Source organism: Piliocolobus tephrosceles, chromosome 15 (genome assembly GCF_002776525.5).
Source record: "Piliocolobus tephrosceles isolate RC106 chromosome 15, ASM277652v3, whole genome shotgun sequence".
Lineage (NCBI taxonomy): Eukaryota > Metazoa > Chordata > Mammalia > Primates > Cercopithecidae > Piliocolobus > Piliocolobus tephrosceles.
In genome coordinates this window covers 7,649,005-7,673,295 of record NC_045448.1, presented here as the reverse complement: position 1 = coordinate 7,673,295, position 24,291 = coordinate 7,649,005, and the positions used below count along the sequence as shown (strand labels likewise).

Sequence of the window (24,291 nt, the reverse complement as noted above, 5' to 3'; positions counted from 1 at the left end):
TCTCCCTTTCATCTTGTTGTGGTGTTTTTTATTTGCTATTCAATATCTTTCTAAGTAAAGAAAAATAAAAAATTCTAAACAAATAGTTTGAATTCTACCACTTTATATTGCGCAATACCAGTTTTAAATACAAACATAATAGCATTTAATTTGTATGTAGAATCACCAAAATTATATAATATGTGTTTTGTAGTTTGTAGGTGCATATATATTTTGTTCTTACCAAAACAGTGAAAGCGCCACACAAAACTCACTCAAATGTTTTTATATCACTCTTGATATATCCACCTCTCCCAATATCCTCTCCCTTTGGCTTACTGATGAGGAAGAAGGAAAGGAACTGTGTGTCGCCTTATTTTCCCTTTCCTTATATGTCATCATTTTCTGTAAAAGTGGATGTAAGGGGAGTCATCTGAGTAAGAAAGGAAATAACTGGGTTCTTTAATTGCTTGTGTTTCTTTGTACACTATTGCTTCTTTTTTGTTTTTAAAACAAGCTCTGGTTCAGTCAGAAAGCATGATATCTCTGGGCCACAGGCCTCTTGCTGACTCAGCAGTGGACCTAACAGGCTTACCTGGTATCACCTTGAGTCTCCCTGACGTCCCAGGCATTGTGGAGCCCCCAGCATTCTGTCTTTATGGGGCGTTATGGGCGCTGTACGTAAATGGGTGGCCAGGAAGCACCTTGTGGACAGGCACACTGTGGGTATCATTGTGGGACAGGCACGTCTCCACTGTCCCATCAGATTTTACTTACAAAGCACAAATTCAAAGATAAAAACATTAAGAGATCCAAGATGATGCCACCAGAGCATCAGCCAAGCTGGTCCCTTCCAAGTGCAGAGCTCGTGCGACTACACAGACCACACGCCCTCCAAGCTGGCCCTGCCAGCAGCTTTCTGCCACACTAGGGTGTATAAATTTTTGTGAAACTTCACTTGATCCTGCCTTGCCCTGGGTAAGCTGTGCTGGCAGAAACAGCATCAGAACGCCCCTTCTCTGGGATCCACAGATGTCTCTTTTATTCTCCCTATGGTGGCCATGAGGAAGGCCTCTCAGACCTCCGGCTGCAGACAGCGTGATTGAACAGCGGCCTTGCTGCTGCTATAGTTGGAAGCCCTGCAGCCTTGCCTCCCAAGGGCAGCTCCTGGGCAACGATGCAGCAGGAATATTGCAGGAGACCTGCTCCTGGGGACTTGCGATTCACTGACACTGTCACCAGGCACTGTGGCCTCCTTGTGCCAAGAAGAGTCACCAGATGGCAGGGAGAGTTGACCTTGACCAGCAGGATAGGGTAGGATTGTTTTTGTACATTGTAAGCAAGGAGGAACCTTAGACCCCTGTAACTCTGAGCAGACATGTGCAGCAACTCTAAATGGAAATGCGTGTGATGGCTAAGGACTCAAGGTTTTGGGTGGCACTGCCAGGTAGGTAAGCCACGGAGACCTTGTGAGGTGAGAGCTGAGTGGGAGAGGAATTTGGAATGAATCGAGAAGGGCGAGGAGAAGTCCCAGTGTGGAGTTGAGACCACCTGCAGTGACAGAGGCTGGCATTTGTCCCAGTCACCTCCCTCTTCCTAGTTTGCCCTCAGAGGCCTTGCTCTTCTGAGTCCCTATTTGATCCTCCTTTTCTTATCTCTGGATAAGGGGCGTGGCTAAGACCTGTGGCAAGCCCCACGATTTGGCTTGGCTATGTCCCCACCCAAATCTCACGTCGAATTATAATTCCCAGTGTTGGAGGAGGGGCCTGGTGGGAGGTGATTGGATCATGGGGGTGGATTTCCCTCTTGCTGTTCTCATGCTAGTGAGTGAGTTCTCATGAGATCAGGTTGTTTAAAAAATGTGTAGCAACTCCCCCTTCTCTCTCTGTCTCTCTCTCTCTCTCTCTCTCACTCTGTCTCTCTCTCCTGTCACCATGTGAAGAAGGCACTTGCTTCCCCTTTGCCTTCTGCCATGACTATAAAGTTTCCCCAAGGCGTCCCCAGTCATGCCTTCTGTATAGCCTGCAGAGTGACGAGTCAATTAAACCTCTTTTCTTTATAAACTACCCAGTCTCTGGTAGATCTTTATAGCAGTCTGAGAATGAACTAATACACCCTGCTAGCTCCAAAGTCCAAGACCCAGTAGGAGGAATGGGGTAGGCTCATTAGCACTTCAACCTCTAAACCTTCCTTTAAACTCTCCATCTTGGAGGCTGACCCTGAATGCTAGTCTGTGAGAAAGAAAGAAAGAAAGGGAGAATGGTCCCCTCTCTGAAATCCAAAGCAATGTTGCTGTGTGTGGTGCTCTCAGAGCCTGCGGAGGGCACTGACGAGATGAGCCCCTCCACTTTCTGCCTGACTTTCACAGTTAGGCTCAGCACCTAGTGGCCTAGGCTGGGGTTCTGCACACTGGGGTGCCCCCAAAGGCATCTTTCAGAAACAGGTATCCAACCTGCTTTGTCTCGAGTAACAGTGGTGCCCCAAGTGTCAGATCCTCCCACAGGAAAGGGTTACATTTACTTACATTCTGGGCTTGAAATTCTCTGGCTGCAGTTGTGCTGTGGAGGGAGTTTTTGTTGTACCTCACTCAGTCGCCTCCTCCTTCCTCGCTGGAGTTCTGTTCTTTTGGGGTTTCAGTTGTTGGGATGACATAGCCTCTTTTTCAGAAGATTAAAACTGCAGATAAGTAAATGAGGTGTATTTGCCTATCTACCTTTTCCTTCCTTTCTACCTTCTCCTGTCTCCATCTAAGCTACAGTCTTCAGCCCCCACACCCTCAGAGTTGTCTGATGACACCTTCCACTCCTGTAATTTCAAATACTCTAAGTCTCATGCTCAGCAGTGTCTAAATATGGGCAATATGTCCTGCAGCTCATAAAACCCTTACTCAGCTTCGCCCTATTCCAGCTACTGCCCTTGTGCTTACCTTCCCTTCATGCTCAAACCTCTAAAAGCCTTGTCCATACTCCCTTCTCTGTCTCACTCTACACACACATGTAGGCACATAGACACACACATACACACACAAATAAATAAAACACATCTGTGTAACACAAAAGTTCAAATGGTGCACAGGAATCCAGTGAAAAGTGAGTGCTTCCCCCTGTATAGGCCATTAGCCACTCATCTGCCTTCCTAGATGAAACCACCATTATGAATTATTTTTGTATATTTCCCAATATATACAAGTATATATAGGTGTGTGTGTGTATATATATAGTTTCTTTCTATATTTTAGGATATGTTTAAGAGAACCTGTTTCATTTCTGTATGAATAGAACTTCCCCATTCTTTTTCATGACTGCGTAGTATTCCATTATAGAAATGAGCTACAATATACTTCACAAGTTAAGTATTGAGAGGCATTTCATTTATCTCTAGTCTTATTTTATTATGATAATACTGCAATTTATCTCCGTGTGTGTGCATTTGTGTGCATGTATGTGTGTGCAATTATATCTCAAGGGAAAATTATCAGGAAAAATGTTGCTGGATCAAAGAATATGTGCATATAGAGTTGACACATATTATCAAGTTACCAGTTTTTTCTGTTTCTTTTGCTACTGCAATAAAGAGATTGTTTTTCCTATACCATTACTAGTAAAAGTTCACCTTTTTGAACTTTTGCTAATCTGACAAGCAAAAAATTGTATCATATTTTGTTGTTAATTTGTCTCTTATTATAAATAACATTGAATATTTTTTAAAATGTTTAAGAGCCATTTGTGCTTGTGTGAGTGTGTGTGTGCGCAAGTCTGTGTGTGCCCTTGCCTATCTTGTTCTTTGCCCATTTTTTTATTGAGTTGTTTGACTTATTTGACTATTTTAAAGTGTCTTTATAGTTTAAGAAAATCAGTACTTTATTTACTTTTCCAAGCGTGTATCTTATCTTTTGATTTTGTTTAGGGTGGTCTTGTCAGCAGAAGTATTTTATTTTTATATGACCTACTTTATCAATCTTTTCTTTATGGTTTCTGTTTCTGTTTCTGCTCTGAACTTCGAGATGTCTTTCTCATTATTTTAATGGATATTTGTTATAATCTGATTTTCATCTTGAAAAGATTATTCTAGTTACAGATTAAAAATTAGATGAGGTGATAACAATTAGAAGGCAATTGTAGAAGTCCACATGAGTAAAATTAATAGCCAAGCTTATGATGATGGCAGTGAAAGTGGAAAAACAGGGATGAATTCAAGATCCATTTAGGAGGCAAAATAGACAGGCAATAGATTGGATATGGAAGAAGGTTTTTTTTTTTTTTTGCTGTTTGTTTGAGCAAGTATTTAGAGGATATCTTTTTTTTTTAGACGGAGTCTTGCTATGTCGCCCAGGCTGGAGTGCAGTGGCCGGATCTCAGCTCACTGCAAGCTCCGCCTCCCGGGTTTACGCCATTCTCCTGCCTCAGCCTCCCGAGTTGCTGGAACTACAGGAACCCGCCACCACGCCCGGCTAGTTTTTTTTTGTATTTTTTTAGTAGAGATGGGGTTTCACCAAGTTAGCCAGGATGGTCTCGATCTCCTGACCTCGTGATCCACCCCCTTGGCCTCCCAAAGTGCTGGGATTACAGGCTTGAGCCACCGCGCCCGGCCTAGAGGATACCATTTACTGAGCTAATATTACTTTTTGTGTGGGGGATCATGAGTGTGGTGTAATACACATTATCTTTAGGTGAATTTGAGACTTCCTAAGGGAGCCATTAAGTACTATGTCTCAGACTGTGTACCAGGGGACCCATGCATGAGGAGCGGTGAAATAGTCACAGGTATTTGACAGTATGGGCCCAGATGAGATTTCTTATGAAGACAACATGAAGAGAGCTGGGAGCCAGGAAGGCCTTTGAAGAAGTCCAGCCTTTCCTTGCTGAGTATAAGAAGGTGATGCTGCTGAAGGCTTGGCTCGTGAGCGAGCCCTGGATGCTGCCTGGCTTCCGGATGTGCGAGATGGGATGAACCTCGAGCAGACGGGGGCTGCAGAGTCACCCGGCTGGCCAGGCACAGGCAAGTATCTGCGAGGGTCACTGGAGAATTCATTGGGCTGAGTTGCTTTGTCTACCAGGGAACTCTGGGACCCCCATATTTTGCTTTGTGTGGTTTTCTTGCTGCCTTTGTTACCATTTCCACGTTATGAGAGAGGATTTGAGAAACAGATTTCTCTAACTATGCCCCAGCATTGACCCCAAGTGTTTTCTCTCTACATTGACTCGTTAGTGAGGCAAGAAGATTTCTTCAAGAGGAGTATGCTACATTCTGTCCAAGCAAGATGGCAGAATATATTAAAGAAATCACATTTGCACCTCAAAATCAGGAGATGAAAAACATGGGAAAATGGTTTTTCAGCAGTTCTTCCTAAATGCCTGTTACCATCTGCCTTGTTATTAGTGTGGTGTCATAGAAACAGCTTGGATTTTAAAAGTATATGGACCTTGGTTCAAATCCCAACACTGTCTCCTGCTGCAGCTGTGGCTCTGAACAAATGGCTTAACCTTTTTAAACTTCAGTTTTCTCATCTATGAGGTGTGGATAATTGTGTTATTTCCCAGAATTGAATCGAATGAGATGGCACGGACGAGGGCCAGGCAGAGCCTCTGTCACACAGCAGGTGCTTAATGATCTCTGGTAGGTCCTTTCTTCTCCATCCACAGCCCGGATCTCTAGCAAGCTCGTTCCGTTCTGTGCAAGTATAGTGCTTTTTTCCTCCTGTAAAAAAAAAAAAAAAAAAAAAAACAGCAAAATCCTCTGAATTTCATTCTAAGCAACAAAGGATTTCTCAGGTAAAAAGGTCCATTTGTGTTCTAACTAACATTGCCACTGGTTTCTGGGTAACTGTAGTTGGTGAACAAAATAGTTATAGAGACAGTAGAGGACAGGATCCACGGACTTGAAAATTCATCTGTTCAGAGTAAGAAGACAGCCAGTGAGAAGTGTGGTGGCAAAGGGATATGATGATTAGAGAAAAGTGTAGCCTAATTTTAAGCCTAGAGTCTGGAACTAGGGCTTCTTATGGCATTACAGTCAATCTATTAATCTTTTGAGAGGCTTCACCTAAGCCACCCCATACCGGAAAGATTGTGACATTTCTGAACCAAAGACTAATTTATGTACATCTCGTTTTAAAGCACCTGGGCACAACATTCCAGCTGATGCAAACATTCAAAGCTTACCAGGTTTTGAGCGAGAAGAGCACACCTGTGTCGACAGGAGGAACTGTCCTGGCACTGGGCCAGTGTGCTCGCACCGTGTCCACATCTCTGGCACTTGTTTGCTGGTGCATTGGGTTGTACAAGGTTTTTGCCTTCTCTGGCCCTCAGAATCCTCATCTTTAAAACGACAATATGATGTGCCCTTTGACCTCTGTGATCCTTTGCAGTCTGACAAACTATGACACAGAAGGCCTGGAGATCTTTGTAACTTTGCTGGGGCTGATATTGGTATTACAATCCCAGGAAGGACTCCATCGCTCATATGAGCAAATCGTATTTTTATTATTTGCATCTCATTGTGCAGCAAAGCATGTATCATTGGTTAATTAATGCTGCCAGCACGGCACTCTGCTAAATGATTGTTTAGCCTGGAGTAGAATAAAATGCTACAATGACCAGTACAGTATCATTATGTAACAGAAAATTAAAAATCTGATAATTTGATTGGAAGTCTCAGGTGAGGTTTTTGTATAAAAATGTTAACCTCAAGTAGCTATAAGCAGGTAAATGTTTTATTCATCCCACTGATATGAAATAAATGCTTATGATATAAATTATGTATAATTAATGCTCCTGGGATAAAAAATGTATGCTAATAGGTTGTCAGTTAATTAAGAAAGGAATATGAGGTAAACAAAGGTGATTATAGTTTATCTTGGGACCACAAACAAAAATCGTGCCTTAAATAATCTCTTTAAAAAAAAAAAATTATACAGCAAATCCTTCATTTTCCTCCAGAGCAGCCGCCTGATGGTATAGAGCTAGTGTTCAGTGGAGATGTTAAATGAGGAAACAGCTTGGGAGAGCAAAGCAGGCTGTAGGCTTACCAACAACAGCTCAGCTGAGGTGGTCCCGTGTGAGCAGTCCTGGTCTTCTCAGGAACATTTTCTGAAACATAGTTTTTTAGAACCTAGAAGCTATATTACAAGAGAGGAGAAAAATACATCAACTGATGAAAACTTGGAAAAGTATACCTATACTGAAGGCAGTCTTTGGCATTCTGGCTAATTTCATCTCTTTGAAACTGCCTAATAGTTACACTATACTTTTCCCTGTATGTGGCTGGGGAAAGTCACAGTGATGGAAGATAGGGACCAGGAAAAGAGAACCTCTGAGTATTTCTGAGCTCACTCAGCTACACATTCACTCATTCATTCATTCATTCATTCATTCATTCATTCATTCAACAGACATTTCTTAACGACATAGAGTGCTCAGCATGGAGGATAGAAACGTGCCAGGGGTATTGCCATCTTGTCTCTTCTCCTCTCTCATGGTGGTCTTCGTTGACCTACGGGATCTGGGTATTCAGGTGAAAATATCCAGCTGAGAGATGGATATAGAAGCTTAAAGGTCTGGGGGAAAAATGAAGGCTTAGGCTATTTGAGCTGTGTGAGCAGGGGACAAAAGGGAGTGGCCAGGGATGATGAACATTCAGGGGCAGGAAGTGGTGAAGTCCAGCAGGGAAAAGCACTCCACTCCAATCCAATCAGCAGGTGAGAAGGGCACTTGGAGAAGCCTCTAGAAAGGCAGAGTCACCCACTATGTCACTGCAGCACAGACGGTGAGCCAGGAAAAAAAACAAAAACAAAAAACAAAACAAAACAAAAAAACAGAAGTTTCAGGTAGATTTTGAAATTATGCAAGTTTGGTGGAAGCAGCTACAGCAAAGTGGAGGGTGCAGGCTCCACCACACCCACTCAAAAGGGTATCCAGAAGCAGGCAGAAGATCATGGCAGCCTTGCCAGAGACCAGTTTAGATGAGACAGGAGTAGGGGAGAGGTTTTGGATGGCAAACCAACATAGGAGGAGTCAGTTTGGAGGGTAATTCAGGTTTGAGAGTGAGACATGAAAGAGTGGCTCAGTTTGGGGGATTGTAGAGACGCACTCTTGTATAAACTGCTGGAAAGAGTCCTTAAAGGAAGATGGGAGGATTGAGGGCGTGGCGGAATGGTTCTGCATGAAGAACCCAAGGCCATCCTCCACCCCTGAGGCAGGAGAAAAGGGATGAGGATGGCGAGGGCCTCTCTGCAGGCATATGGGCAGAGGGGCTGGGGTGTCCTATTGGCTTCAGGTTCTTCTAAAGTAGAAGTTCAAGATCAAATGCTGGAACAGGCAAAGGAGGTGAGAGACTAAAATCATGGTGAATATTGAGAATTGTCATCAAGAGAAACAGGAGAGGAAATTCACCAGGGACGAGAAAAAGCCTAATTGCCTCCTTCAAAGTGCGGTTTCCTTCCATCTGCAGTTCATTCTTTCTGTTATGCAGAGGAGATGGGGGACTGCCAGGAGACAGAGGACTCTGTGAGATGGGGAACTCTGTGAGGTGGGGGACTTTGTGAGATGGAAGACTTTGTGAGGAGATGGAGGACTCTGTAAGGAGATGGAGGGCTCTATGAGATGGGGGACTCTGTGAGATGGGAGACTCTGTGAGAAGATGGAGGACTCTATGAGAAGGGAGACTCTGTGAGGAGACGGAGGACTCTGTGAGGAGATGGAGGATTCTGTGAGATGGGGGACTCTGTGAGATGGAGAACTCTGTGAGATGGAGGACTCTGTGAGATGGGAGACTTTGTGAGGAGATGGAGGACTCTGTAAGGAGATGGAGGGCTCTGTGAGATGGGGGACTCTGAGGAGATGGGGGACTCTGTGAGATGGGAGACTCTGTGAGGAGATGGGGGACTCTGTGAGGAGACGGAGAATTCTGTGAAATGGGGGACTCTGAGGAGATTGGGGACTCTGTGAGATGGAGAACTCTGTGAGATTGGGAACTCAGTGAGGAGATGGAGGACTGTGAGATGGAGGACTCTGTGAGATGGGAGATTCTATGAGGATATGGAGGACTCTGTGAGATAGAGGACTCCTCTTCCCGCAAGGAGGACTTTCCATCTTCCTTTCTCTTATGCAGAGGAGATGGAGGCCCCTGAAGGGAAATTCTCTTCTTTGGTATTCCACATACTCCTTGAGGTGGGGGTTTAACATGTTCATTTTACCAAACCCTCTCCTACAGCTTTATGAGACATTAAATGTTCTCTCTCTTTTTTTTTTTTTTACCAAATGAGAAAATAACATTTTATCTGATTCCAGAGATTCACAATCTCCAATTTAGCAGCATGAAAAGAAGAGAAGACATTTCTGTAGATGAGACCATGACAGGGAGCTGCCAACCCCACAGGCTCTTCTTATCCCTGCCCAGTACCAGGGATGTGAGAAAGTTTTTCCTACAAAAGGAGCTCGGAAGAGCTGCTTATGATTGGCAGATCCTGCATCTCTTGAGTTATGTACTTTGATGAGGGTTGTTACAAAGCACCACAAATGCGTGAGGGACCCTACACAGTGGGGGCAGAAATCCCATCAGCATTGTTCTCTGCCTCATTCAGACAGACAGAACTCCCAGCACTTTCATGTCATAGGGGCATCAGTTTGAGTAACTCAGTATTTACAAACTCAAAAGGGTTTCTGAGTTACAGATGAAAAATCATGCCATTCTTTCATGAAGTGGGAAATCTGCGTAGAATCAATAAATTCTGTCCAAGAGTCAAGTCTGACCTCACAGGAGCTGGGTGACTGAACAAATTAGCTACCTTCAATTTCCCAATCCGTGCAACAGGAATTTCAATTCCTGCTTCCCAGGACAGTGTCAGGTTATCAAAAAGTCCCCAACATATTGTCTATCACCTAATAAACAGTAATGCTATTTTCACTGTAGTTGAAGATATTTGTCATTGTTGTCATAATTATCACCATCATCTTCATAACCATGACCCTGAAACCTATTAACTATAAATTTTAAATAATTTACTCTGTCAGTCAGGAAAATGGACGATACTCCAGGTATCTCCAGGCTGAATTCTTTTAATGTAACGTTTTAATTAAAGTATAAAATTTATTTAGAAATGCACAGATATTAACAGTGAATTTCAATAAAATTTTACCAACTGAACATGCCATGTAACAAGAGTCCAGATTTAGGAGTTTGACATTAACAAGAAATTCCCCTCCTTCTAATCATTACCTCCCCAAAAATAACCACTATTTTGAGTTCTAAAGCCATGGATGTTTTTCTGATTTTTAAACTTTGTGTAAATGGAATTATCCAGTATGTATTGTTTTGTATTCAGGCTATTTTGATTGTGAGTCATCAAAATTATGATTTGTTGGGAAAATGTGTAGTTATTTCATTCTCGTTGCTTTATTGTGTCACATATATGAATATATCGCAGCCTATCCTGTGGATTGATTGATGGATTGTTTGTAATATGAACTACTCAAATATTGCTGCTATAAATAGTTGTATGTCTTTTGTAAACATGTGTGTACATTTATATTAATATATGTAGAGGTAGAATTGCTAGGATGTAGGATGGACGGATGTTCAGTTTGAGTAGATAATTTCAGTTTCCCAACGACATGTAAGCATAGTTGTACCAACTTACTCTTAAAAGTAGGTGAGTTCTAGTTGCTCCAAACGCAATACTTTGTTTTGTCTGCCATTTAAATTATAGACTTTCTTTTGTGTATATGGTGGTTTTAATTTGCATTTATCTAATAATTACTTAATCTGAGAAATTTTTAACATGCTTTCGGCTACTTAGATATTCTTCTCTGAGGTACCTACTTTGAGATGTCTGTCTTTTTTATTGATTTGTATAAATTTTTATATATTCTTGGTAGTCTTAGATATGTATCATGCAAATATCCTTTCTTATTCTGTGGCTTGACTTCTCCTAATGGTGTCTTTTGATATGCAGAGGGCACTAACTTTATTGGAGTTCTATTTATCATTTTGTGTGTTATGTCTAGCAATTTTTTGTGTCTTGTATAAGGTCTGCCTACCCTAAGGTTATGAAGATGCTTTTGTATGTTTTCTTTTAAACATTATTGTTTTACTTTTCACATGTAGATCCATACTCTGTCTGGATTTTGTTTTTATGAGGGAGGGGTCAGGATTTATCCTCCACCTCAACTCTGTGTGTATCTAATTGACCCAGCACCATGCATTACAAAGATGACTCTTTTGTCGTAGGAAAATTTTAATGCAAGGAAATAAAACCTAGCAAAATTTTGGAAAAGCTGGGGAAACAAAGAACAGTGAAGTTATTGCTAAAGTTTTCAGCTTGCAACACTACAGCAGGAGCTGTGGAGGAGCTTGCCTGGGAGCTGCTGAGACCATCCCACCTGCTTCCTCCCCACACTGGTCTGTGAGTCACCTGTGCTTCTTCCCGCCACAGCTGCTGGAGAACACGGCCTCCTTCCTTTTCATGGAAGCCTATGGGGAAGGAATTCTAAGAAATGCAGTCCTAGGCTTTGTCTCTGAGACAAAGTGGTAGAGAACACTCCGGGAGGTGGAGATGATGCCAAAGTGCAAACATAGTTCACAGAGTCACTGAACATTCTTGCACCTGTGATGCAGAAATTGATTTTGAAGTTGGGTCAGATGGTCTCTAAGAACTTTCTACCTCAAACATTGATTAAAACATTAGATATTATAATGCTCTCTTAATAAATTTTATTCATTCATTGAGGTATTGAACTAGGCCAAAAATATGAAAAGAAAAAGAAGGAAAAGCACTTTTGTCAGAGGCACTTCGAATACCACTGAAATAGGAGCAAGCAAACAGATGACACAGTGCAGGAAAATAATGGCTATGGCTGTAAGAACACACAGTGCAACAGGTTATAGGCAAAGGTGTAGCCAGACCACCCGAGGGCCACTCCTGCAGTGTTACTGGAAGGCTGTGTAGAATCCTGCCTGGAGGAGCAGAGCAGGAATTGGGAGCCCCAGAGAAAGAACAGCAGGTGTACCCAGGGATGCCATTGTAGTACCTGGGAAAATGTAAACTCAAGCTTTGTTTTCTTTTATCTTGAATTTCTTGAGGAAAACCACAGGTGCCTTCAAGGAAACAGATGGAAGTTGTAGTCTGTTTTGTGTAACCAAAGCGTTAGGCAGTGTTTGTATGGCATTGGGCAAGTTACTTCCTCTCTGTGCTAGGATCTCTCCTCTCAGTTAAATCTCCAGGATTCTTCCTGCCTCTTGCAGTATGGGCTCTTGAGGGTTCTTGAGTTTGTTCTTCATTTGCACTTTATTTGCAATTGCAAAAATTCAGGCATGCAGGGCTTACAAGTTAGAGACAAATGGCATCTAAACTGGCTTTCTCTTCTCTACAGGTTTCTTTCCAGAATCTTTGGACAATAGGTGGAGTGGCGGCAGAAAGGGGAAGAATGGACATGGTGGGTGTGAGCCAATCACAGCATATTCAATGATTCCACATGGATTGGAGAGTGTTGAATCATGAGGAGGCTGGCAAAAGGGCCCTCTCCTCATGAGGTCTGGTTAATATCAGGAATTATTGCCTTAAACGCTGCAGGTGTGGATCGATCTCTTTCAGTCCCAGCAAATGGGGCTGCAACTGCCTTTGACAACCTCAAAGCTGCACAGTGCTCATGCCCCGGGGCAGACAATGATGTGGGGGAGTTGCTGATTTTAGGATAGAAAATTACAATGCTTATATAGTAAACAGCACCTGGAAGTTTACTAATGATTTTTACAATTAACAGCAGCAGTGCGGTCTGATTATTCATGCATGCTTTCTATGAAAGAAAAGAAAGGAAGCAGATGTTGAAAAAAGTCACATGGCTTAGATTTTATTGGGAGGGGAGATGTGGTGGTGAAAGAAGGATGCATGAGTAGGAGCAGGAGGAAGGAACGAGTGTGAGGTAGAGAATTCTCACTGTTGTTTTCTTCAGGCTCTAATATACAGATCATGCTCTTTCAAATTTCAAAATTAACCTCAAGGTATGTTCTATATCATAAGAACTCTTTTCTACAGCACGTATATTTAAAAGCTTATATATTTTGCAGTAGCTGGGCAATTTTATAAGTGCATTAGGTATTAATAAAACATATATGGTTAGGCATTTTGAAAGTCTTTCTTTCTTTCTTTCTTTCTTTTTCTGAAACAGTCTTGCTCTGTTGCCCACGCTGGAGTACAGTGGCACAATCTCGGCTCAGTGCAACCTACATCTGCCGGATTTATGAAATTTTTGTGCCTCAGCCTCCTGAGTAGCTGGGACTACAGGTGCCTGTCACCACACACGGTTTAGTTTGTTTGTTTGTATTTTTAGTAGAGAGGGGGTTTTGCCATTCTAGTCCCAAAGGACTAGAATTATAGGCACGAGCCACCACACCCAGCAGTTCTATGCATTCTTTAAATGTACCAACATTTTCTTAGTTGTTGAAAAATCTGGTATTTTTTACATACAGTAATTATCCAATTATTGATGGGGAATTTTTATTATTTTGGATATAAGAAATGTGCTTGAATAGATTTTTGCTTCTGTTCAATTTTTCATTAGGTAAAATTCCAAACGATGGGATCACCTGGTCACAGGAAAAAAACAACAACAATCAAAGAAGGCTCTGGCTTCTCGTTACACTATTGGACTGGAAAGTGCCCTCAGGAGCTGGTGCATGCTAAATTCAGCCCAGTCTCACCAATATCGGAGTGGGGGTCTCTGTGTGTTCACGTGCACATACATGTGTACATGCGTACTTTTCTATCTATGCTCAGTATCACAAGATGGTTTTAAATCTATTATTTATTAGATTATTGGCCAAGAAAGAATTTTCTGTTTTTAAATTTATTGAATTTTCTCCCATGTATCAAGGGACCTTTCATATTTCCCTCATTTATCTACCATTGGAATCTTCACATCTTATTGAAAATTTCCTCAGGCAGTAAGGTCTACGAGGGCAAAGATATATCTATATATACACAGAGATGAAGAGTGACTTGCCCTGCTTTTTGTCGCCATCTCCTTCCCTCCCTTTATTTTTTCCTTCCTTCCTTCTTTCTTTCTTTTTTCTTGCCTTTCTTTCTTTCTTTCTTTCTTTTCGTTTCTTTTTTTCTTTCTTTCCTTCCTTCCTTCCTTTATCCATTCCTACCTTCCTTCTTTCTCTCCTTTCTTTTCTTTCTTCTTTCTTTCTTCTTTCTTTCTCTCTTTCTCTCCTTCTTTCTTACTTTCTTTCTTTTCCTTCCTTCCTTCCTTCTTTCCCCTTTTCTTCCTTGCTTTCTTCCTTTCCTTTCTCTCCTCCTTCTCCTTCTTCTCCTTTCTCTCTCTCTTTCTTTCTCTTCACTCTCCACCTCTTTCTTCAATGTTTCTGTTACTGATGACCTCAGTAGACAATAATGGCTGTATATGAGATTCCTAATTAACACACCAATATGGCTTAATTTTTCTTCAAATCTAGATTCAACCTGGATCAGAAGCCAAGACGAATGCTGCACTTTGAAGGGATGACTAATAGTTCTGTGTTGCTGACCTATCTTACAGTCTTTCTCTTCTATCCGCAGTGGACCATTTGGCTGATCACGTCACTCTATAGATGAACTTCTACCACATTTGAGCGCCCACATTGAAGACAAAAGTATGTATGAGAAATAGAAACACTCAGAGCCTGTCACTACACACAATTTCAACACGAAGGCAAACAGCATGGTGACAATGGCTAATCCCTGCCATTTACCTTTATCTCTTCCTTAAAAGTTGAGACACACATTAAGTCAGTGTAATCCTACGAGATAAATCTCAGACCTGTCACCAGGAAAGCTCAGTGGAGATTTTGTAGGTAAAGAGAGAAAATAATGCCTCGTATGTCTTTAGCAACATGTGCACAATGCCTCTTAGTACTGTGGGCAGTTAAATGCGTCTAGGAGTCTCAGTTCTTCATGTATAGGTTGTGGATAGTATAAAACACCTCACAACATTCTTGGGTATTTAGTTGTAAAAATGTGTGCAAAGCACTCACCACAGTGCTGATCACACATGCACATCTCAGTGACCATTAGTTCTCTGTCCCTTTCTTCATGGACAGATGGCAAGTGCAGATCTTGCACATTATAAATAGTAGAGTACTTCTCCCCCCCTCCCCCACCGCTTTTTTTTTTTTTTGGATAGAATCTTGCTCTGTTACCCAGACTGGAGTGCAGTGGCACGATCTCAGCTCACTGCAACCTCTGCCTCCTGGGTTCAAGTGATTCTCCTGCTTCGGTCTCCTAAGTAGCTGGGATTACAGGTGCATGCCACCATACCCAGCTAAGTTTTGTATTTTTAGTAGACAAGGGGTTGGTTTCACCATGTCGGTCAGGCTGGTCTCGAACTCCTGACATCATGATCTGCCTGTCTCGGCCTCCTAAACTGCTGGGATTACAGGCATGAGCCACTGCACCCAGTCGGTAGTAGAGTTCTTAAACCAACATCCCCTAAGGGTCTAAACACAGGCTCTACTAAGTTCCACTTCACCTACTGAATTTCCCAGGTGATGGGAGAAGCCTTTTCTTTGTTCATTCAGAGGAGTTAACATCTGGATATTCATAGGCACATACTTTTATCCCTCCTGAAATGTCAAAGCTTATACAAATACAAAAATGATAGTTAGAAATTGGTCTCCAGCCTTTTCAGACTTGGCTTCTCACTTGAGATAGAATCAGAAGATTCTGGAGATATTTTCTAATTGACATGAAATGCCTTTCTGGTTTTCACTGTCCTCAATCCTGTAGGTTATAAATCTAGGCACTTCCTGTAGAGAAATGCATTGACTTCTTCCAGCAGGCTTCCAAAGTGAGCATTCATTTCTGACTAATCCGCATATACTAAGTTTCACTGGGTTTTACCAGATTATCAAGAACACAGGAACAATGTGCGCAAACAAAGGGACTGGCTGATATCATGATAGAACATTTTCTATTTGGTTCAAATTGACTTGTTAAACCCTGCTTCAGTCTTATCAGGTAATGGACAGTGCTTACTTCTGAGCTGACAAACAAAATGTTTCTCTCTAATCTCTCAGGTTGGGGAGATAATGGAGAGGCAAGATAGCAATATGGGATTGGCTGGAAAAATGACAGAGTGCATATGCACATCAAATAAATTCCAAACGCAGCCGTCTATTCCCAAGGTATCTTAACTCCAGCAGATATCATCTCACTGCTGTCTGTCAATGATTACTCTGTCTAGTTTTAATATTGAAAGCAAGTTTTCACCTTCAACAAAGTCATGCAATGTGATCAGTATGTGATCTAAGAATTCAAGGCTGCACCAGCCATTCTCTAGACACAGAGTCCCACCAACCATGGCAGGAAGAGTGGGCCTTGGGTTGATATAGCTGCCAGCTCACCAATCCCTCCAAATGTTCCTCATGCAACTTCTTTCTAGGAATCTCTATTCTAGGCCCTTCATTCTGACCATCACCACCTGCATCTCATATCCTGGATTCTTTTAAGAATTTTAAGTAGTGCACTAGATGTTGTAGAAGAGATACTTAAGATATGGGTGTCTTTACTCTATTCTTGAGAGGCCGTGCGTGATACATGGAGGTCAATGACATCAGAACCTTAGAAAGCCTGACATAAAGATTGTGGGGAGCCCTTTGGGGGAGAGAAGGTCATTGAGTCCCCATGGCTGCAGCAGAAGGTGGAAGAGGAACTGGATAGCAGCCTGGAGCCGGAGAGAATTATCACCCACAGCCAGGGAGGGGTGGACTTGTTTTGCGTTGGTTGTTTTGTTTTTATTCTCATGCCTCCCTGAATGGATCTCTGTCAGTGCTTTAACACCAGCAGAGTAAGAATAAAACATGGGTCGGCCCTGTCTCAGCCCAAAGTGAGTGGATGACGTTAACTTGGAAGGAGACCACAGCATGGGTGGAGTCCTCAGCAGATGGTGCAGCAGACTTGGCCAGCCTGGCAGAGCCCCTGAACCCCAACTCCACTAAGTGGGACATGTAATGACAGAGAGGTTGATAACCACGGGGACAAAGCAGTGCCTCGAAAGGAAATCCTAGAAAGTGTTATGGTGGGGAGAAGGCAGTAAGGAGAGTCCAGACCCTAGAATGTAACACTGGGAACTCTGTTCCCTGGAACAGCCCCAAACTTACCTGGAGGAAAATAAACTAAAGGTATACTTTTACTCCATCATCCAGCACACATTGTAAACAAAGCAGCTAGTAGTCCTGTGAGAATAAAAGATGATCTCACAGGAAATCTCTCTGGCCAAAGCACTTTGAGAACCACTGAATAAACAGAACTATCAATACTTGAGGAATCAAAACTAACAGAATGATATAGAATAAGAATATAAAATATGTATATTGTGTTCTGAAGGTTTGCTGAAAAATCATCTTGCAAAAGGCAGGTTAATTGGAGATAAGGCATACAAATTTACTTAATGTATATATATAATAGCCTTCAGAATAAAGATGCAAAGATATAGAAGAAATTGTCTGTTTTTAGGCTTAGGTTCAACAAGTATGAACAGCTGTATAGAAATATGATTGGACGAAAAATATATGCTCTAATGCTAATAGGCAGAGTGGGGACACCAAGCAAGGCCTGTCTATCTGGACTCGTCTTAGCCTCTCTGAGCCTGCATTCTTTCCTTCTGAGTATTGGGCAGGACCCTCTCTGGAATGGGGTTGTATTAGTCCATTCTCACAATGCTATAAAGAAATAGCTGAGACTAGGTAACTTATACAGAAAAGAGATTTAATTGACTCACAGTTCCACATGGCTGGGGAGACCTCAGGAAACTTACAATTATGGCAGAAGGCACCTCTTCACAGGGCGGCAGGAGAGAGAATGAGTGCTGAGAGAAGGGGGAAGCCCCTTATAAAACCATCATAACTCATGAGAAATCACTCATTTATCATGAGAATAGCATGGGGAAAACTGACTCCATGATTCAATTATCTCCATCTGGTCCTGCCCTTGACATACGGGGATTATTACAGTGCAAGGAGAGATTTGGGTGGGGACACACAGCCAAACCATATTAGGGGTCTTATGATCTACTGTCAAACAAGGTAGATCAGATAATTTCTCTTTGGCCAGTTTTTACACGAAAAGGCAGAGAGAGCACTTACATAGTATTTTCAGGTTTCATGATTGGTTTAGGGACAGAGGGGTTTTGGTTTCTATGACCCACCTTGGGAAAGAGAGATTTTCATTTCTATGGCTGGCTAAGGACTGAGAGACAGAAGGTTAGGAGATAGAGAAGCACTGTCACTGCTGAGGCTGCTGCTGAGGCCTTCTTTTTGGAGTGTTGTTTTCTGAGCTCTACATGTGTGTATGTGTGTGTGTATATATACATACATACAGATATTCCCAGAATAAAAAAGATATTGAAAGCAAGAACAAGCATACATGAAATCTTTGGGCATGATAAATGAAATTGATGAAATACAGAGCTTAATGAATGGATTTTTACAGATGACTAGATTTAGCTGAAAAATCAGTCTGTAAGTTGAATTCAAATAATGTCTTCCATACATTCAAAAGCCATAAAGTAATGTGATGATTGAGGAAAAAAAAGTTAAAAGATACGGAAGATAGAAGTAGTAACATTAATTTAATAAAAGTTCCAAAGGTGTCAGGCATGGGGGCTCACTCTTATAATCCCAGCACTTTGGGAGGCCAAGGCAGGAAGATCACCTGAGACCAGGAATTTGAGACCAGCCTGGTCAACATGGCAATAGCCCGTCTCTACTAAAAATTTAAAAATTAGCCAGGTGTGGTGGCGCATGCCTGTATTACAAGCTACTTGGGAGGCTGAGGCACAAGAATCACTTGAACCCGGGAGGCGAGGTTGCAGTGAGCCAATATTGGGCCACTGAACTCCAGCCTAGGTGGCAGATCGAGACTCCGTCTCAAAAAAATAATAATAAAAAAATTTTTAAAAAGTTCCAAAGGTAAGAAATGAAAGGAAGGAAATATTGTCATTATATATTAGAACATTTTCTGTTATTTTTCACTTTTCACAATGAGTATTTATTTGCATATTTTCTTTTAGCCTCTGGTTTGTCTGTATCTTACTTTTGTACAAGTAAAAAAAAACTTTGCTTTAAAAAAGAAAAGCACACAAAAACACACACAAGATAATTAACAAATCCTTCAGCCCATGAAATGGAAATACTAAAATGTCAGCTTTCTGACAAAAATGATCCCAAAGTTAGAGAGAAGATGGTAGTAAATAAAATGGACTATGAAAATTGGAAAATGGCGGTAAATTAAGCAAATTACTAACTTAACATATAGTAACACTAAAAACTATCTGCCAATAAAATGGAAATCTCATTGATAATAGATGGATTTCTGAGAAGCCAAATTCAGTATATATGCATGTATGTATATATGTGTGCTCAAAGCCAATTTATTTATATATGTGTTTATATATATACACATATAAATATGTGTATATATGTACAGACTGGTAACCATGAAAGAAAATGAAATATTAATGATATAATTGTCTATAGGTAGCTATGTAATTTTAAACTTTCAGGAAACAGATAGGTAATCCCTATCTGATGGAACTTGTCCCATATAATATAAAAAGTGAAGTCATCTCAAAATACTTCATGAGGCTTCACACTTTATAAGATTGATTCTAAAATTAGATGAAGGTATTATAAGAACCAAAAAGTCAGTTTTGCTTATATATGTAGATTTAAGATCCTAAATAAAAATTAATTACTAATTTAATGAGAGCATGAAAAATAGTATCTCATGATCAAGCAGCATTCATGGCAGAGATTCAAGGAGAGTTCAGCCTCAGAAAATATAATTATTTAATATTTAATGAAAAGTAGAAAAAATCAAAATAATTATCTTAATAGAAATGGATACAGAAAAGAGCACAAGACAATTTCAATACCAATTTATTATTTTTAAAAAACCAGTGCAAGCAGAATACTAGAAAGGGAAGATAACTCTTTTAGTTTGTTGAAAATTATTTCAACAAATGTCAATGATAATGACATGTCAGATAATGAATGTCAGAGAGTGAATATTACTAGGTGCCCACTTCACTCTCAACATTCCCTGGAAAATCAGTTATATGGCCACTGTACTTGCTGCACAAGACCGTTAAATTTAAAAACACAAAACCTTCGCACTCATTTTCCAAGCAATACATTGGTTTTATGTACATAAGGCCCAAAGACAAACAAATGGACAAAAAGTATGTATCAGGGTGGAGGGGAGGGTGCAAGGGATATTTAAGAATAATGTAAGGAATCTGGGACTTGGAGCTCAGGTTAGAATTTAGGAATTTCCTATGACCCCTTCTTTCCACAGTCAACAATTAATTTCCCAATTATGTAAGGGCCACCCATGCTTTCCTGGATAAACCTGAGAAAAGCAATGCTTTTGGAGGACAAAATGGAGTCCTTCCCAGAGGAGCCAAATAAATCCCTCTGTAATGGTATGCAGCCTGTGTCCAGGACGCAAACCAATTTCAGACATTAATAAGAATTCTCAGCTGTATAAACCAAAGTTACAAGATGTTAAATTCAGGAAATCTCATTTTACACTAAACAAACAAGGAAAGGGGGTCTAATTGGGCTCCTCTGCAATCAGATCCCATTGCCTTCTTGGGCTCACCAAGCTGTGCTGAGGGATGGTCTGGGGGAGCTCATGCAGCTTTTTGCCGTATGTCTCTTCCTTTACAGATTTGGACAAAACAAAGGAATGAATGTTGGACAGAAGTTTCGAAGACCTCTATGGAAAGATAAAGCTCTCAGAGGTATCAACCTCATATGAAAGCGTCCTTTAAAAGGTCGTTTTATTAAGGCTATGGCAAAGAAATAATTTTTGGAAATGGTAGCTTTCCCATTAGATGGAATGTTTATTTTCCCTTGATTTTAAACAGTCTACAGTGTACTTTTATTTCCTAACTTATTTAATTGTCAGAACAGCCCTATGAGCTAAGAATTAGCATTTCCACCCTTGTAGGAGAGCTGGTATGTCAACCCTTGTCTCTTGAACATGAAAATATATGTTCCAAATTATTATATCAGGAATACAGGAGCAACTCCATGTATTTTAAGTAAAGGAAAGTGAGACTCAAATATTTTATCAAAAAATAAAATAGAAAACAAAGAAGCATGAATTCCAAGCAAATGCCTTGTTAAATAGGATCTTTGTAAGCATTGCATCGTCTCCTCTATCTTTGCAAATGTCTGGTCTTTTGTAATAGACTGCAGGTGGGGCAACCTTGTGTTCTCTACATTATGCCTTTTCCTGGGAACCGAGAAAAACTATGTTTCCCAGCCTTCCTTGCAGTTAGGTTGGGGCCATATAACTCAGTTCTGTCCAGTGGAATGAGAGGGGAAGGGATGTCTTTCACTTTCAGGCCTGTACTTCCTCTACCATCTTTTTGTTCTGCCACTGAATCCTTAGATTCCAGATTTTCCAGACGCCATGGCTACAAGACGGAGGAGAGCCACTTGATCTGTAGGGACTTTGAGTGAAAATAAAGAAACCTTTATTGTGTTAAGCCATGTAGATTTGGTAGTTGTTACAGCAGCTAGCTGGTATTAATTACCCTCTTAAAGGGATGCCAAGACATTGGTATATTTTATCCTGCCTAAGAACAACAGAGAGCTGTCAATCTATTTCCTCTACTTCCCATAAATAGGAAGAAATCAACACCTGGTAATATTATTGGGTTCCTGACTAGCTTATGGACTCCTTGTGGGCAGGGATGTTGTAAAACTACATTTCGTATCCTTCTTTTCTTCTATTAGGTTGATGCAAAAGTAATTGCACCAACCTAATAGAATAGTACCTGACACATTGAGGGTAGGCAGTAAATGAATCTACAGGGACTAAAGAAAGACTTGATGGACATAATTTGGATGTATTCTCATTCAATGCAGACTGAAGGTTTTTGAATTATTTGAATGGTAAATATGACTTGACTTGTTGTTTTGCTAAAAAATGATAAGCAACTAAAAGGAGGACTATAATCTCATGTGTAGTAATAATGTAAGCTTATTTGAGTTTTATTATGTTTAAAATTTTTCTTATTGATTACCACAATAGTGAGGAATCATCTGTGCCAATCAAAATCAGTATGGCCTCCACACACAGGGAGCTCTGGTCACTGGACATACTTCTGATAAATCTGAGACGCTCTGTGCTCAGCAGTGCTCAAGGTTCTGTCAACATGAATATCTCCTTACCCCATGGAACGAAAGAAAACCAGTGATGTTCCTGACATCTACACGAGTGCTTTTGAAACTTTAAAGAATTTTAAATATGTGTCTTGTCTTTTATAATTCAATTGGTGTTTGGATTTAAAGTTAATGATCTAATTTCCTAAACTAACCTCTCTGTGCATTTTTCTACCTCTGATTTTGAACATTCCTGAAGATTGGTTGGCCTACAGTATCTAAGTGGTCTGTAATGTAAGTGGGAAGAGTGTGATGCAAAATGGAACTGGAGTGGCCTAATCCCTCCTCTTAGTGACCTAAGCTATTTAGAGGAGATGAAGAAATGCTTGAAATGCTTTTAATTAACCAAATAGCTATTGGAAAGCCATGTAGCCCACTGCCTGCCAGAAGCTGTCATAGCTCAACTATTTCAGGGTTTCTTTCACATAAACAAGACTGATTAAAAGTGACCAATATTATGTAATTGCCATTGTCTTATTCATAACTATAAAGGTTTTCTCAGAGAAACCACTGAGTCTGCTCATTTTCACAGTTATTGGTTGCTCCTTCCCTTCCCTGGAGATTCAGCCCTTAACTGGTGTCTGGAAGGAACAGTCAGGGACGCTTCTGCTGAATAGTGTGTGCTGTGTGCTGTGTTCTGTGTTCTGTGTGCTCCTGCTACACTGGCCGGCAGGGAGGTGATGGTAGGGAGGAGACAGGCCGGGGAGAGGGAGGAGGCAGGGAGGAGAAGTGGCCAAGTGGGTACATTAATTATCTGCCCTTCTGGAGCAATCATGAACTCTAAGAAGAAATTATTAAGTAGCAGGCATTTGACTGTCATTTGAGTCTCATTTGTACTTTTAAAAATGGTTATAAATAGTAATAATGAAAAATAGAAATGTTTAGGAATATAATAGTCCTAAAGACTTTCCATCCAATCTTGTCTTTGTAGATATTTGTAACCCTAATGACCTACTGCTGATGGATAACCAAACCACAGTGACTAGGAAATCATTTCATCATTCCATAAAGAGCTGCTGAACCCCTCTAGGTGCTGAGCACTATGGAAAGAGGCCACAGAGGTCAAGGGAGATGGTCAGGAAAGAGGTCAGGAGAGATGGTCTTTGTGCTTAATTGCTCAAGAATGAAGTGGGTGCAATCCTGGAACTCACAGTTGTGCAGCGAAAGTTTTCAGATATGACAGGCCTGCTTTCCTGAGATATGACAGCCAAGAATAAATATTTGTGCTGCATCGAAGGGTTTTACCATTAGAAGTTGTATTCATTGTTTTCACTGATGCCCAAATGACCAAAAGTGAATATAAGGGTTTGACTTGTCTTTTATTAAATCCAGATTTGCCTTTCCAACCAAATAATAGAGCTTGAAGCTAGTATAATGTTTAGGTGAATATAAAACATGGAACTACCACAGACAGTGATGTCTAGTCTTGAGAGTTTGTATTTATCAATGCTTTGAGCCCAAAAGGGAAAAGGAATCAGAAGCCTCCCACCAGCAAAAATCTGGTGCTGTCTCCTGAGCACTGCTGGCTACACTATACCTTCCTAGCTGTGAATCGCTCTTTCTCTCCACGGGGCCGGGTACCACTCTCCATGTCTTGAAGGCTTCTCTCCCTAAAGTTTGACAATGGAGAAGGGCACAGCCTCTTGTTCCTCCAAACATTGGTCCACATGTCTTTTGGGTTTTAAAGATTGAGCACAGTATTTAGGGCCACTGAGTCTGGATTTGAATCATATCATATTTCCATCACCCTGGCTGTGTGGCTTTAGGAACTGTATACTCTTTTAGACATTCCGCTTTAGCTTTTTCATCTTTAAAAGCAAAAATGAAGCCATGCATAGGAGAGCACTCGGCATGCCGTCTTGTGCAGATCACACACTCCATGAAGAGACTCGCCCTTCTTCCTGCCACCCTATGCCCAAACTGCCTCTTTTAGAAGAGGGATAAGGATTTACACTCTGCTACATGCTTTATGTGGATTGTTCCTTTACTACAAAGTTATAAAATAGGTGCTTTTATTTTTCAGAATATGGATGAGAAAGCTGAAGGCAAGGAGAGAATGAGAAATGTACTCAGTTTTACCCAGAAGCAAGCACTAATGCCAAG

At 41.0% G+C, this 24,291-nt stretch overlaps 1 long non-coding RNA gene across 2 annotated transcripts in view; it reads left to right on the top strand.

Annotated features, from left to right (window-relative positions):
* Positions 1-22,628, top strand: part of LOC111531204 — a 57,686-nt gene extending 35,058 nt beyond the window's left edge. Inside the window, exons 2-5 of one of the 2 annotated variants that reach the window (XR_002728177.1) lie at positions 12,348-12,410; positions 14,534-14,607; positions 20,683-20,756; positions 22,058-22,628. This is a non-coding gene — a long non-coding RNA (uncharacterized LOC111531204). Of the gene's footprint in view, positions 1-12,347; positions 12,411-14,533; positions 14,608-20,682; positions 21,554-22,057 lie in introns of those variants that run through there. The other variant, XR_002728176.1, reaches the window with a different exon arrangement.
* The last annotated feature ends 1,663 nt before the right edge of the window (positions 22,629-24,291 follow it).